The sequence below is a fragment of the Lithobates pipiens genome, unplaced genomic scaffold (assembly GCF_037356315.1).
Source record: "Lithobates pipiens isolate NorthernLeopardFrog02 unplaced genomic scaffold, aLitPip1_a1.2 Scaffold_18, whole genome shotgun sequence".
Classification (NCBI taxonomy): domain Eukaryota; kingdom Metazoa; phylum Chordata; class Amphibia; order Anura; family Ranidae; genus Lithobates; species Lithobates pipiens.
In genome coordinates, this window is record NW_027507758.1 from 175,629,635 (window position 1) to 175,646,179 (window position 16,545).

General features: G+C 48.2%; 1 long non-coding RNA gene across 1 annotated transcript; it reads left to right on the forward strand.

The window, feature by feature from the left end:
* Positions 1 to 12,994: 12,994 nt before the first annotated feature.
* LOC143990097 (uncharacterized) lies at positions 12,995 to 13,702 on the forward strand. The gene is made up of 3 exons (XR_013277153.1): positions 12,995 to 13,109; positions 13,336 to 13,459; positions 13,612 to 13,702. It is a non-coding gene; the product is annotated as an uncharacterized LOC143990097 (long non-coding RNA).
* Positions 13,703 to 16,545: the final 2,843 nt, after the last annotated feature.

Genomic DNA, 16,545 nt, shown 5'->3' on the forward strand with positions numbered 1-16,545 from the left:
AATACTTCCAGTATGAGCAAATCGCTGTACAATCTCTGTATCACAGATGGATCTTAAATAAACAAAGTGCGATAGGCGTCACTCCACCGGTCCAGTCTGCATTGTTATAGACAAATGAAAAATAAGTTGCAGATCAATCCAATGTATAAAGCTGAGGTCAAATGAACAAAAAAAACAACATTTAAATTATTATAGTGAAAAAAAAATCTAGAGACCAACCAAGTGTGGGCCATGAAATCCTCGAGAAACAGTAAATGGGAAGGACGGTGGGGGGGTGGTTATACACAGAGAAATCTCCCAATTCACCCCTTTAAATCTTGAGCCCATGCTCTCCTCCCTGACCAGGAAATGCTCTGCCTGGAGGTCCCTACCCCTTACCCCGGTTGGTAGAGTTAACCTTATTAAAATGATGGTACTTCCCAAATTTCTATACCTATTTAGGCAGACCCCCGATTTCCATCCCACTTTCGTTCTTCCGAAAACTGAACAGCATACTGACTTCCTTTGTTTGGAGTGGGAGCACACCTAGAATAGCACAAACCACGCTTCAACTTCCCATCTCTCTGGGTGGCCTGGCGAAGCCATGTTTTATTAAATACTACTGGGCTGCGGTACTTGTGACAGTCAGATGGTGGCTCTCTGACGAACCTGTGAACCCTGCAGCCACATTGGAAGTGGCACTGCTGGGCTCCTAGTCTGAACTCAGAAATTTGAGTCATAGGGGTAGTGATGGACGAACTTCCGACGGGACGTTTCGCGAATGCGAAACGTGAACACGGCCGAAAGTTTGCGAACCGTAACGTTCGCGGTGGGCCCCATTGACTTCAATGGGAGGCAAACTTTACAAACCTACAGGTCATATTTGCAGCCACAAAATAATTACTAGCTGTGCACACATAGTCCCACCACATGGCCAATGACATAACACATGTATGAGGTGAATCTGGGATCGACAACTACAAGCATTCTTTTTTTATATGTGAAATTCTGACAATTCAGGACTCGGGAGCGCATGAAGACAATGGAGTAGAGGGAAGGTCAGGGTAGGCAAAGAAGAGGGTGCAGGAGATGATCACCAGCACCGTGATATAGAGCACTGACACCTGCACCGTGATAGAGTGATCTGACACCAGCACCGTGATAGAGAGCACTGACATCAGCACCGTGACATAAAACACTGACATTAGCACCGTGATATACAGCACTGACACCTGCACCGTAAGCAGCCCCAGGAGGAAGTCAGCATAGCACAGGGATGGTGGGAGCCCCTCATAATGAGCATAGCACAGGGATGGTGGGAGCCCCTCATAATATGCACAGCAGAGGTACAGCCCCAGGAGGAAGTCAGCATAGCACAGGGATGGTGGGAGCCCCTCAAAATAAGCAGCCCCAGGAGGAAGTCAGCATAGCACAGGGATGGTGGGAGCCCCTCATAATGAGCATAGCACAGGGATGGTGGGAGCCCCTCATAATATGCACAGCAGAGGTACAGTCCCAGGAGGAAGTCAGCATAGCACAGGGATGGTGGGAGCCCCTCATAATAAGCAGCCCCAGGAGGAAGTCAGCATAGCACAGGGATGGTGGGAGCCCCTCATAATAAGCAGCCCCAGGAGGATGTCAGAATAGCACAGGGATGGTGGGAGCCCCTCATAATAAGCAGCCCCAGGAGGAAGTCAGCATAGCACAGGGATGGTGGGAGCCCCTCATAATGAGCATAGCACAGGGATGGTGAGAGCCCCTCATAATAAGCAGCCCCAGGAGGATGTCAGCATAGCACAGGGATGGTGGGAGCCCCTCATAATAAGCAGCCCCAGGAGGAAGTCAGCATAGAACAGGGATGGTGGGAGCCCCTCATAATGAGCATAGCACAGGGATGGTGGGAGCCCCTCATAATAAGCAGCCCTGGGAGGATGGCAGCATAGCACAGGGATGGTGGGAGCCCCTCATAATGAGCATAGCACAGGGATGGTGGGAGCCCCTCATAATATGCACAGCAGAGGTATAGCCCCAGGAGGAAGTCAGCATAGCACAGGGATGGTGGGAGCCCCTCATAATAAGCAGCCCCAGGAGGATGTCAGCATAGCACACGGATGGTGGGAGCCCCTCATAATAAGCAGCCCCAGGAGGAAGTCAGCATAGCACAGGGGTGGTGGGAGCCCCTCATAATGAGCATAGCACAGGGATGGTGGGATCCCCTCATAATAAGCAGCCCCAGGAGGATGTCAGCATAGCCCAGGGATGGTGGGGGACCCTCATAATAAGCAGCCCCAGGAGGAAGTCAGCATAGCACAGGGATGGTGGGAGCCCCTCATAATAAGCAGCCCCAGGAGGATGTCAGCATAGCACAAGGATGGTGGGAGCCCCTCATAATATGTACAGCAGAGGTACAGCCCCAGGAGGAAGTCAGCATAGCACAGAGATTGTGGGAGCCCCTCATAATAAGCAGCCCCAGGAGGAAGTCAGCATAGCACAGGGATGGTGGGAGCCCCTCATAATAAGCAGCCCCAGGAGGAAATCAGCATAGCACAGGGATGGTGGGAGCCCCTCATAATAAGCAGCCCCAGGAGGAAGTCAGCATAGCACAGGGATGGTGGGAGCCCCTCTTAATAAGCAGCCCAGGAGGAAGTCAGCATAGCACAGGGATGGTGGGAGCCCCTCATAATAAGCAGCCCCAGGAGGAGGTAAGCATAGCACAGGGATTGTGGGAGCCCCTCATAATGAGCATAGCACAGGGATGGTGGGAGCCCCTCATAATATGCACAGCAGAGGTACAGCCCCAGGAGGAAGTCAGCACAGCACAGGGATGGTGGGAGCCCCTCATAATATGCACAGCAGAGGTACAGCCCCAGGAGGAAGTCAGCATAGCACAGGGATTTTGGGAGCCCCTCATAATAAGCAGCCCCAGGAGGAAGTCAGCATAGCACAGGGATGGTGGGAGCCCCTCATAATATGCACAGAAGAGGTACAGCCCCAGGAGGAAGTCAGCACAGCACAGGGATTTTGGGAGTCCCGCATAATAAGCAGCCCCAGGGGGATGTCAGCATAGCACAGGGATGGTGGGAGCCCCTCATAATAAGCAGCACCAGGAGGAAGTCAGCATAGCACAGGGATGGTGGGAGCCCCTCATAATAAGCAGCCTCAGGAGGAAGACAGCATAGGGATGGTGGGAGCCCCTCATAATAAGCAGCCCCAGGAGGAAGTCAGCACAGCACTGGGATAGTGGGAGCCCCTCATAATATGCACAGCAGAGGTACAGCCCCAGGAGGAAGTCAGCATAGCACAGGGATTGTGGGAGCACCTCATAATAAGCAGCCCCAGGAGGATGTCAGCATAGCACAGGGATGATGGGAGCCCCTCATAATAAGCAGCCCCAGGAGGAAGTCAGCACAGCACAGGGATGGTGGGAGCCCCTCATAATGAGCATAGCACAGGGATGGTGGGAGCCCCTCATAATATGCACAGCAGAGGTACAGCCCCAGGAGGAAGTCAGCATAGCACAGGGATTGTGGGAACTCCTCATAATAAGCAGCCCCAGGAGGAAGTCAGCACAGCACAGGGATGGTGGGAGCCCCTCATAATAAGCAGCCCCAGGAGGAAGTCAGCACAGCACAGAGATGGTGGGAGCCCCTCATAATAAGCAGCCCCAGGAGGATGTCAGCATAGCACAGGGACGGTGGGAGCCCCTCATAATAAGCAGCCCCAGGAGGAAGTCAAGTATGTGCAAGTATTTTATACCTGTATTGCACAACTATATACTGCACACCAAATAGTATATACCAGTCCTTAAGGACCTTTGTGGAACTAGTAGGTTGTGATTAGCAGACTATCAGTATAGGGACTGAGGTACAAAGGACTGCTGCAGAATAGGGCAGCAGTCAGCAGTAGTGCACCTCAACCCTATATATTGTGGACCTATACCAGTCCTTAAGGATTAGCAGACTGTACCTCACTCAACCCTATAAACTGTACTACGCTATACCTTACCAGTCCTTATAAGGACCTTTGTGGAACTAGTAGGTTGTGATTAGCAGACTGTACCTCACTCAACCCTATATACTGTACTACGCTATACCATGCCAGTCCTTAGAAGGACCTTTGTGGGACTAGTAGCTAGTGATTAGCAGACTGTACCTCAGTCCCTATACTGATAAAGGACTGCTGCAGAATAGGGCAGCAGTCAGCAGTAGTGCACCTCAACCCTATATATTGTGGACCTATACCAGTCCTTAAGGATTAGCAGACTGTACCTCACTCAACCCTATAGACTGTACTACGCTATACCTTACCAGTCCTTATAAGGACCTTTGTGGAACTAGTAGGTTGTGATTAGCAGACTGTACCTCACTCAACCCTATACACTGTACTACGCTATACCTTACCAGTCCTTAGAAGGACCTTTGTGGAACTAGTAGGTTGTGATTAGCAGACTGTACCTCAGTCCCTATACTGATAAAGGACTGCTGCAGCATAAGGGCAGCAGTCAAGTATAATATTCTTTCTATATTTGGAAGAAAGAATATTATACGTGTACAACCCTATTACCATACCAGTCCTGAAAAGGACCTTTGTGGACCTAATAGTAACAGCTAATGATTAAACTGACTGTCCCTCACTGCTACACCCAGCGTCCTGTCTGTCCCTCTGTACACTGACAAAACACAGGCTGAGCAACAATGACTTGAATAGTAGTGCACTCAAAACTATATCCTGTACTACACCATACCAGTCCTGAAAAGGACTTTTGTGGATCTAATAGTAACAGCTAATGATTAAACTGACTGCCCCTCTCTGCTACACACAGCATCCTGTCTGTCCCTCTTCACTGACAAAAGACAATCTGCTGCAACAATGACTTGATTAGCAGTGCCTCAAACCTATACCCTGAACTACACCTACACCATACCAGTCCTCAAAAGGACTTTTGTGGACCTAATAGCTAGCAATTTGGGTCACTGCAGTCTCTCCCTGCTCCACACAGCAACCTCTCCCTATAGTGACAGTAGAAAGAATGTAAAATGGCCGCCGGATCGGGTCTATTTATAAGTTAGGGGGAATGTCCAATGTGCTGTAATCTCTCTATTGGCTGTCCTGTACCACATGATGGATGTGTCATCATAAGTCAAAGTTCTTTTACACAGAAAACACGTAAGTCCGCCGGGCGAACAGCGGCAATAGTCCGCCGATCGGGCGAATCGCGAACAGCCGAAATTCGCCGGAAACCGACCGCCGGGCGAACAGTTCGGCAATCCCTACATAGGGGACCTCGCTCTAACAATGACATTACCCCGTCCATGCAAACCACGCTAAAGGTATGGGACACGGTGAGGGCTAAGATAGAGAAGCCCTGCACTTTGTCACCACACACTCTGCTCTGGGGGAACCCGAGACTACCACATTTTAGATCCATCTGGGACCCAGTGATTTGGGCCCTGTATGGTATCATAACGTTAGCAGATATAGTCTCCCCGAGCGGACTGCGGACATTTAACGACTTAAAGGAGTAACAATTGCGCCATGCCTACAGGACTCAGTTTCCGCAGCCTATTTGACTAGAAGCTAATAGGATTGAAAGTATGTTGGCTGGGGCTGGGGATATGAGACCTCTCTCAGCCCTGTATGCGGAGCTTGTCGACATGGATACATCTGTTGTCTCCCGGCTGTTTGACAAGTGGCAGGCAGACATACCTGCAGACATACCTGCCTTGGCGGGTGATGATTGGGAGGAGGGCATTCAGCAGTACCTCCCCCTCATGATCTCGGCAATAGATAGGTATACCCAACTCAGATTCCTCCACCGCGTCTACTATTCACCAGAACGCCTGGCTAAAATATACCCCCATAGGAGTGCCCTCTGCCCTAAGTGTAACTCGGAAATGGGTTCCTTTTTTCATGTTACGTGGTCATGTCAAAATATCCAACTGTTCTGGAGGGGGGTTGTGGCTGACATTAATGCCATTGGCAAACTCCGGGTCCCCTGTGACCCATTGCCACTACTAGGAAGGATCCTGCCTCGCCTACAGTGCACCAATGGAGAGCCCTGGTGGATGCAGCTCTGCCACTATACAAGCTAACCTATGTCGGACGTAACTGTCCCAAGAAATTTGAGAAAATCTGGGCAATGTAGGTCAAAGAACGACAGGTCCAGGTGGACTGAGCTCTGATGAGAGTAAAGCCCACTCGGCGTGACACTGGATTCTAGGGACGGAGTATTCCCTGTCTCGCTCTGACTGCTCTTCGTGAACATCTCCCTAAGACTATCAATCTTGACCGGCGGGGGGGGGGGGGGTTACAACCCCTTAGATACCCCTTTGCTAACGTTATAGGTTACTGCTATGCCCATGACTATGCTATCTTACAAGGGTTCTACAAAGCGCCCTCTACAGCAGTAGAGAGGTATGGTACTGAACTAACCTGTAATGTCACCTACTCAGATGTAGTGGTGGTTAAGTCCCTTTGCTCTGCTTTTATGGTGTATTGCAATTTACCAAATCGATTATTCTCTCTGTATGTAAGAAAGGGGGGGGACTGTGTATAAACACAGGTGGGACTTTAAATGAGGCACATTCTCTCTGTATGTAAGATGGAAACCTGAACTGTATATCGACTCTGCTATACTTTGCTAACTGACGATTGCTGAGATTGTACCGTTGTTTTGTTTTTTTCTTTCTTTTGTATTTTGTTTTTTCTTCAAAATAAATAAACTTTATGTTAAAAAAAAAATGGGAGGGACGGGAACCCTAAAGCAATATAATGTATGGTGTAGTAAAAGTCTCCCAGAGACAAATCAAGAAGTAAAAAGTATAATGTAAAATTAATGAAAATGCGGTAAGATATATAATCTAAAACTATAATCGGAATTGGCTCAAAAATAAAATAAGTATAAGCCAATGACAAGTCTTCAAACTGTGTTGCTACACCATACATATATGGGCTGTCTAATAAATAACTATGGTAATGCAGTCTAACAAAGCAAATAAGATGTGGTTCATGGAAACTAGGGATGAGCTTGGTGTTCGAGTCGAACGCATGTTCGACTCGAACATCGGCTGTTCGCCTGTTCAGCGAAGCCAGAACTCTGTGGGCACGCCAAATTCGTGTGGCGCTCACGGCCCACAATTAACTGCGCCATCGCAGTGCATTGCTGGCTCATGATTGGCCAAGCATGCACTGCGACCCCGCATGCTTGGCCAATCACATTTCCGGCAGCGAGGAGAGCCATGATTGGCCACAGGCAGGATGCCTGTGGCCAATTATAGCTCAGGCTGTGTAGTACACGCAACACACTATATAAGGCCGCCAGAGCGGCGGCCTTGTGTAGTGTTACGGCGTCTGCAGGAGTTAGTGGGTGTTGTCTGTGTGCCTTCAGGGCAGTATACACCTGTATCTACATATATTGCTATATTGCTCTTCTCTAATTGAGCCATCGGCCATCTGCAGGAGTTTGTGGGTGTTGTCTGTGTGCCTTCAGGGCAGTATACACCTGTATCTACATATATTGTTATATTGCTCTTCTCTAATTGAGCCATCGGCCATCTGCAGGAGTTTGTGGGTGTTGTCTGTATGCCTTCTGCCCAGTATACACCTGTATCTACCTATATTGCTCTTCTCTAATTGAGCCATCAGCCATCTGCAGGAGTTTGTGGGTGTTGTCTGTGTGCCTTCAGCGCAGTATACACCTGTATCTACCTATATTGCTCTTCGCTAATTGAGCCATCTGCCATCTGCAGGAATTAGTTGGTGTTGTGTGCCTGCAGCGCAGTATACACCTGTAGCTACCTATATTGCTCTTCTCTAATTGAGTCATCTGCCATCTGCAGGAGTTAGTGGGTGTTGTGTGTCTCGAGCACAGCACAATATACACCTGTATCTGCCCTTTATTGCTGGTGTTCTATAATAAAGGCATCTGCAGGAGTTAGTGGGTGTTTTGTGCCTTCAGCACAATATACACTACCCAATTGCTGGTTTTCCCATCTCCATTCAGGCCATTACCATATCTGGAAGGCCAACAAGGAGAGGCAAACAGGTACGAGCCAATAAAAGAGGGCAAGCAGGCTCTGTGTCTAGAGACAACAGTGCTGGTAGTGGACGCGGTGCATCGTCATCAGCACGTGGCCATGGGACACGCTTGTCCTTATTTTCGGCAGCTGAATGTGTTGAGCCACATCATGCCGAAGACTTGGTAGAGTTGATGACCAAGCCCTCTTCATCCTCCTCATCCTCTCTCACCCAGGCTCAGAGTACTAGCAAAGCAGCTGCCAGCGCATCCTCTTCCCTCGTCTCAATGTCATCATCAGTGACTCCTTCCCTAGACCCACCACGTCCTCCTGAGGAGTCCCCCGAACTGTTTGAGCAAAGTGTTGGGTACATGCTCCAGGAGGATAACCAGTGTTTTGTAGGCTCTGATGATGATACTCAGCTAGAGGAAGGCAGTAGCGTGAGTGCAGATAGAGGGAATTGCTCAAGAAGGACAGCAATCTAGCAGTCATGTTCCACAAGCTGCAGCATACTGCCAGGTTTGCTCCAGTGATAAAGAGGTAGGGGATAATGAGGGCACTGACTCCACGTGGGTGCCTGGGAGGAGGCACATCTCAAATGAGGCAGGATGCCCTCCGGGGGCCAGCTTAAGGGCAGCACACAGACTGAATCACACCGCAGAGCTCCGCCGGTGCAGGGCACTGCTTCTGCACGTTATTCTAAAAGTTCTTTGGTGTGGGCCTTTTTTGAGACGAGTGCATCAGATCACACCGCTGCTATTTGCAACATATGTCTCAAGCGTATCTCGCGTGGCCAAAATATCAGCCGCTTGGGCACCACATGTTTGACCAGACATATGTTGACCTGCCATGCAGCTCGTTGGCAACCTTACCTCAAAGACCCACACCAAAGAACAAAGCGGACCTCTCCTTGCTCCTCATCAGCTGGGATCTCCAACCCCACTAGACCTTCAGTCCTCTCTGAAACCTGCACTGAGAGGAATGAAGATGTACAATTAGGTGTGTCACAGCCAAGCGCTTGCAGGCACTCTGCTAGCAGTACACCCACGTCCGATTGTAGCAGGCAAATTTCCCTGCCCCAGCTGCTGGACCGTAGAAAGAAGTTCACTCCCAGCCATCCACATGCCCAGTGGTTGAATGCTAGCTTGGCTAAATTGCTAGCACTTCAACTGCTACCTTTTCAGTTGGTAGACTCTGCCCGCTTCCGTAAGTTTGTGCAATGTGCGGTTCCTCAGTGGCAGGTCCCCAAACGCCACTTTTTCTCACGGAAGGCGATTCCGGATCTCTACCGGCATGTGGAAGGCAATGTCCTTGCCTCGCTGATTCATGGTCCAGCAGGCATGGACAGGGACGCACCTGTCTTTCGCGGCCCATTGGGTCACTCTTCTGGCAGCTGGGAAGGATGCAGGACAAGGTGCAGTAGTGTTGGAGGTTGTTCCGCCACCACGCCTCCAAAATGCTACTATTGGTTGTGACACACCTCTCTCCTCCACCCCCTCCTCTTCTTCCTCCATGGCCTCTTCCAGTGCTCTGTCCTCAGAACCAGCTGTGCTCTGTAGGCGGTCAAGGGGATATGCAAGTACGCAGGCAAAACAATGCCATGCCGTGCTTGCGCTGGTTTGTTTGGGGGACAGGAGCCATGCTGGGGCAGATATTATATCAACTCTGCAGGGGCAGGCCGAGAGGTGGTTGATGCCACGCCAGCTTAAGCCAGGATTGGTGGTTTGCGACAGTGGCACCAACCTCCTCTCCGCCCTCCGACAGGGACAACTGACCCATGTGCCCTGTGTGGCTCACCTCCTTAACCTGGTGGTGCAGCGGTTCTTGGGCAGGTACCCAGGCTTACAGGATGTCCTGAAGCAGGCCAGGAAAGTCTGTGTGCATTTCTGCCGATCATTTAATGCCTGTGCTCGGCTGGCTGAGCTCCAAAAGGAGTTGAACCTGCCCAAGAAGCGCCTTATATGTGACATGCCCACCAGGTGGAACTCAACGTTGGCCATGCTGCAGTGGCTGCACACACAGCAGAGGGCCATCAATGAGTACCTGTGCGACTATGGCACCAGAACAGGGTCAGGAGCTCAGTTTTTTCTCACCACGCCAGTGGGGCATGATCAGGGATGCTTGCACTGTCCTGTCACCGTTTGAGGAGGCCACAAAGATGGTGAGCAGTGACAGTGCATGCAGCAGTGACACTGTACCTCTTGTCCACCTGTTTGAGCATATGCTGCGTGGAATAATGGACAGGGTACTTGAGGCAGAACCGAGGCAGGAAGAGGAGGACTTCCTTGCCTCTTAAGGCCCCCTTTATCCAGACAGTGTTCCTGCTGTCCCACCCATCACACAGGAAGAGGAGGAGGAGGATGACTGTGTCAGCATGGAGGTGGAGCCTGTCACTTAGCAGCAGCAGTCTTGTAGGGATGATTTACATTCCCAAGAAACCCGTGGACTTGTACGTGGCTGGGAGGAGGTAGCTGCGGATCATGTTGTCCTTAGTGAATGGCCTCCCTGATCCTGCAAAGCCTGCGGAAGGATCCTCGTATTCTTCAGATCAAGGAGAGGGACCATTAATGGCTGGCCACTCTCCTTGATCCACGGTACAAGGGTAAGGTTGCGGACCTTATCTTGCTGTCGCAGAGGGAGCAGAGGATGAGACATCTCTGGGAGGTCTTGCAGAAAGGTCTGTGCAACGCGTTCCCAGAGACTGGGAGGTTACAAACTCCTGGTCCTGGACAACGTGTTGCTGAGGCATCGGTCAGAAGGAGCGGTGGAGAAGGTGGCCGTCTGACCGATGCGTTCAGACAATGTTTTAGTCCGCAGCCCAAAGGTATGATCGGTTCCAGCAACCATCGCCAGCGTCTGATATACATGGTGCAGGAATACCTAGGGGCAAGGTCAGACTTGGAAACCTTTCCCACCGAAAATCCTCTGGCTTACTGGGTCTTAAGGATGGATCACTGGCCAGAGCTTGCACAGTATGCAATTGAGCTACTGGCCTGCCCTGCATTCAGCGTTCTTTCAGAATGCATTTTCAGTGCTGCTGGTGGCTTTGTAACCGATCAAAGGGTGCGCCTGTCCACCGACTTGGTTGATCGACTGACCTTCATAAAGATGAATCAGTCTTGGATCACCCACAAGCCTCTTCCCGTAGTCGCCAGTCACTGCTCTATGGCCCTGCCCGTATACAACAGCCTCCTACCACTAAAATAATAACAAAATACTCTGCTCACCACCAACAACTTCGGCATATTTTGTCTCAACATTGGCACTTATTGACTGAACATCACATATTAGGAAATTATGTTAAACCTACCCCAGAATTAGTTTTTAAAAAAGCCACCTCTCTCCGTGATAAACTAACAAAAAGTCACTATCAAATGCCCTCTGGATCTTTGGAGGGACCCAAAGGCACCTATAAATGTGGCCAATGCTCTAAATGTCCATAGATTCAAGAAGGAGGGGTTACAATATTACCGAATGGAGAGATGTTTCGGCCTTCACATCATGCCGATTGCGGCACCCGAGGGCTGGTTTACCTGATGGTCTGCGCCTGCCAAGCATTTTATGTAGGGAAGACCATCAGGGAATTACGCCAGCGCTTGGGTGACCACCTCTACTATTCGACCAATGGGAAAATGACCACGGTAGGTCGCCATGTGGGTATACACCACAAATTTCAATTTGACTTAGTAAAATTCTTTGTCCTTGAAGTTATCCCACAGGACCCCAGAGGGGGTAATTGGGATCAGGCCATTTTGAGACGCGAAGCACTATGGAGAGAGCGGCTGAATGCTCTTACCCCCCCTGGCCTAAATGAAGCCCATTCCTACAAATGTTTTCTTTGAAGATGCCATATGTTGCACATGTACACTGTACATTTTCCTTTTTTAAAAAATGTAGGCAGTGCCCTAGAACCATGCATTTGGTTTGAGGGCATTGGACTGAAGAGGGTTGCTGTGAGGGAAGTGATATTAGCCCCCTCCCCCTACCTCTTCCCTCTTTTTTTCCCTTTCTTTTTTCTTTCCTTTTCATTCCCACGTTTTTCTTACGCTCCCCCTTTTTTTCCCCCCTTCCTGTCTTTCCCAGTATTAGAATTCTTTGCCATTAGACGCTAATACTCGCTTGGTTATATTGATTTTGTGATATCATATCACTATATAATAACTTTATATCTAATTTAAAGTAAAATCTGGTTCCCCTTTAAATGTGGAATCTATACGATTCAGGTGCTATTCTGAGGACGGTCCTGTTAGGATTTTTATATTTTTTGTATGTAAGCTGGTTTGGTCTGGCGATCGTCACTTGCGGCCGACCTGAGCCACTAGGTGAGGGTGGCCTTTGTTGCCGCCCCGCTTGGTGGCGGGGGTCCGCGGCATTATGACACTCCCCAGTCCATTCATAGCAATAAACTTTGTATTTACAGTCTTGGATCATGACTCTGCTATGCTTTCCCCTATTGGTTCTTCCCTGCCTCGCAGCTGGACAGACCTGAGGAGTTTGTTCTCCCCCCCTTGGGCGGACGTGTGGCACCCTGGTGTGACTTTCACACCTCCCATTTCACTGCAGACATTCTCTGCAGCTTTACATGGGAGCGCAATACAATGCGCAGGCTGCCTGACCCGGACTGATCCCTGCTTGGTCGAGGCGATGGTGAACGGGGATTATGTGTTACACAAATCCCCGCCCAGCCACGCCCCCAGACATTCCCCCTGGTCCTCCGTTCATGGGGAATATGTTGGCCGTGCGCACGAGTATATCCGCGCATGCGCCGTGATGCAGGGACAGGATTAAGGAGCACACCACTGTGCTCTGAACACTTCCGGGTTGGGGGTTTAAATGGCGCGCTCGAGATTTGAATCTTCAGAGCGCTGCCTGTGTGGAGACGAGCAATGCGTAGGACCTTTGAGCTTCAGGTATTGTCCCTTCGTTCTGACTCTATATATGTCTCAGCTACATGCATTCCCCTTCTTGGTCCGTTTAAATGATTGATCATTGACTGACTATGCTTACCCTCTATTCTGAATCAGGAAAAATCTGTAACTGAAATTCTGGACATCCCTTATAGAAAACTTGGTGACATCTTAGAAGTATTTGATCTAACTATCCAATTTATTTGGGGTATGTCTTCTGCTTAAATAATAATAATCCTCTGAGGTGCACACTGCTTTTACTGACCATGGCTCACTGGGTGCCTTTTGTCAACATGAGAGATCTTACCTATCTATCTCTATACTCATTCTCTTATACTGCTTTTTCTTACCAGCCCATGGTCTCTGATACATTTATCTCTTTCTATTGAACATCGTCTAAATGGACCATTGCATTTATTTATATATTTTTTCAGTCCTTGTATGCGCTGTTCAGAGTCTCTCCACCTTGCCCCCCGTGTCCGCCCTTAGGGGGGGCACCCTGTTTTGAGGGTGTCTCGAAGTAGGTCGCTCGTGTGCTGTGGGTTGGGAGCTCCAGGGGTGAGTTATGATCCAATACTGTTTCTTCTAATGTAATGTTGATGTATTGTTTATTTCATACTGCTGTTATTATTATCTTTTTCTTTTGTAAAAAACTTCTTGATACTTTGTATGGTATTATTGTATATTTATATATATATTTTTCATACTAGATTTATAAAAGTGACGTTCCCTGAGGAAGCGGTGTTCTTAGTACCGCGAAACCGGTCGGATTTATGCGTCATCTCTGTATCTCCGTAAAACTTTTAATTGTTTAGAACTTGAACCAATTGGGTCCTGTGACTGGATTTAATAATGTGGTTCTGCTACAGCAATGTCTTTGTATTATCTGTTATATGGATCAAATTATAATAAAATGTAATTGTGTTTTAACGATTGTTTCACAATAATTTCTGATACCGCAATAGTCCCTGTTCCCACTGAACCAATTGGAAACTCATCTCTTTGAGGTTTTTCCTCTTGGTTGTTCTGAGCTATATGCCCAGTTTTTTCCTATACACGTATTGGGACGATGGTATCCTATTGATTTTGGAGGCTTTTTGATTAACTATCACAGCTACCAAGCACCTGAAGCTGATGTAAGCGAATAATGTTTTTTTGAAATATCACATCCCTTCAAGACTGCCTATGCTGATGCTGTGTGACTGTCCTGTTATGTTGACTGTCTATCCTCTTCCTCCTCCTCTGATATCTTGGAAGAACATTTTTGGTTCTGGGTGATGCCTCCAGCCCAAGCCTGTTTAACAGGGGCATGTAATTATAATTTTTGATGCAATGCTTTGCAGCATGGCTCATTCCTGCACTACAAATAGAGTATATGGGAGAGGTTGCAGTGGCGTGGCTCCAGCGCCTAATTCCCAATTTTTCATCCCCTGTTTAACGGGGCGTGTAATTACAATTTTTGATGCAATGCTTTGCAGCAGAGCTCATTCCGGCACTCCAACTAGAGTATCTGGGAGAGGTTGCAGTGTTGTGGCACCAGCAAGCAGTACCTAAGGCCCAATTTTTCAGCCCTGTTTAACAGGAGCATGTAATTACAATTCTTGATATAATATTTCACAGCAGGGCCCATTCATGCGCCCACCGAGAGTAACTGTGAGGACTTATAGTGTTGTGGCACCAGCACCACTACCACAACCACCAAAGGCCCTATTTTTCTACCACTGTTCAACAATGGAATGTAATTACAATTCTTGATATGATTGTTCACAGCAGGGCTCTCCAGCCCCTACCAAGAGCCACTTTGAGGCTTACAGTGTTGTGGCAACGCCAACACCTTAGGCGCAAATTTCTGCTGAGCATATAGGGCAGGTCCCTACTTTCAAACATCCTACTTACAAACGTCTCCTACTTGCAAACGGAAGGAGACAACAGGAAGTGAGAATAAAAAAGACGGATGGCCAAAAAAAATTATACAGGGATTATAACCCTTCCCTATGTTTTCCAAAAAGCTTAAAAATAGATTTTTTGACTGGAGCTACACTTTAAAAATGTACCAGTTCAAAATTACAAATAGATTCTACTTAACACAAGAAACCTACATAGACCCTGTCTTGTTTGCACCGCCTGTATACTGCTGTTCTGAGTATATAGGGCCTGGGGACCCCACGCCTTTCCTTCTTTTAATATGGGTACGGGGTTCCCCTTAATATCTGTACAAGACCCAAAGGGGCTGGTAATGGGCAGGGGGGCTACCCATGCCATTTTTTCTCAATGATTTTCATCCATATTGCCGGAACCAGATATTACATTAAAACCGTAAGCAGTTTTAAATGACTTTTTTTCCATTAGTCATTTTGTGCAGGGACTGTTCTAAACACGGGAAACACGTTCCACTTCATAGGCATACTATAGACACCCCCAGGCACGATATTTAAAGGAATATTTCACTTTTTTTTTCACTTTAATCATCATTAAAATCAGTGCTCCCGAAAAAACTGCATTTTTTTTTTATAAAAATTTGGCATTGACCCATGTCCCCTGGGGCAGGAGCCAGGTCCCCTAACCCTTTTTAGGACAAGATCTTGCATATTAGTCATTAAAATTAGCACTTTTTATTTCGAACGTTCGAGTCCCATAGACTTCAATGAGGTTCTACAGTTCGCACGAATTTTAGGTCAGTTCGAAAATTCTGGTGCGAACCGAACCGGGGGGTGTTCGGCTCATCCCTAATGGAAACCAAGGGTGCTAGTACCATATAAGAAAAAGGGAAACAGTTACTTGTATTGATACAATTCAGGAGCGTTCAGTCTGGTTTTGATACACAGTCTGGGCATGCAGCAGCTAAATGCTGATGGATGTCAGGTTTATATAGTGACTCAAACAAGTGTGTTTGTAACAGAAACTGCCCCTTGTGGGAGCGGATGTAAATACTAAGTGGTTACCCAATATGAATCTCCCACCCATCCACTCCCCTTAACCCACACCCCGCAGACAAATGTCAGCAGAGGTGTGCATACGAGAGTAGCTGTTCCCCCGGCGAGGCGGACCAAGCGGCGGTAGCCAGTGCGCACGCACGAGGCAACCATCGCAATGTGCATGTGGGTCCACCATCACCAGACAAAAATCAGCGCCAGATGGCGCACACTCATGAGAAGGACAGCACATCGGGCAGGCGCAGCGGCCGCCAAGATCCAGTACCCCCAACCCAACCAGAGGACCGGCCCGAGACAAAGAAGTACCATGGGGCCCCCCGTGCCGGGGGACACCGAGAAACCACAACAGAAAGGCAGCCTGAAAAAAATAAAATTAAAAAGCCTATAATGCTAATGATAAAAATAAACTTAAAAAAATAATGAATAAATTAAGTAAATGAATTTCTTCAATGCAGCAAAAACCAGAAGATAAGAGACTGACGAATGGAGTGAACCTAAAGAAAAAAAAAATAATAATAATATTGCAATTAACAATACAATGATCAATTAGCTAAACATTACTGCAAGCTACAATCTAACAAGTGGGGGGGGGGGGGATATATATTATCAGAGATCACCTTCATACCCTCCTGATGTAAAACCCTGAAGGAAGGTTTTAAAGCTCAAAATTTTATTTAAACCGGGGGGGGGGGGGGGGGTGATTTGGCATTA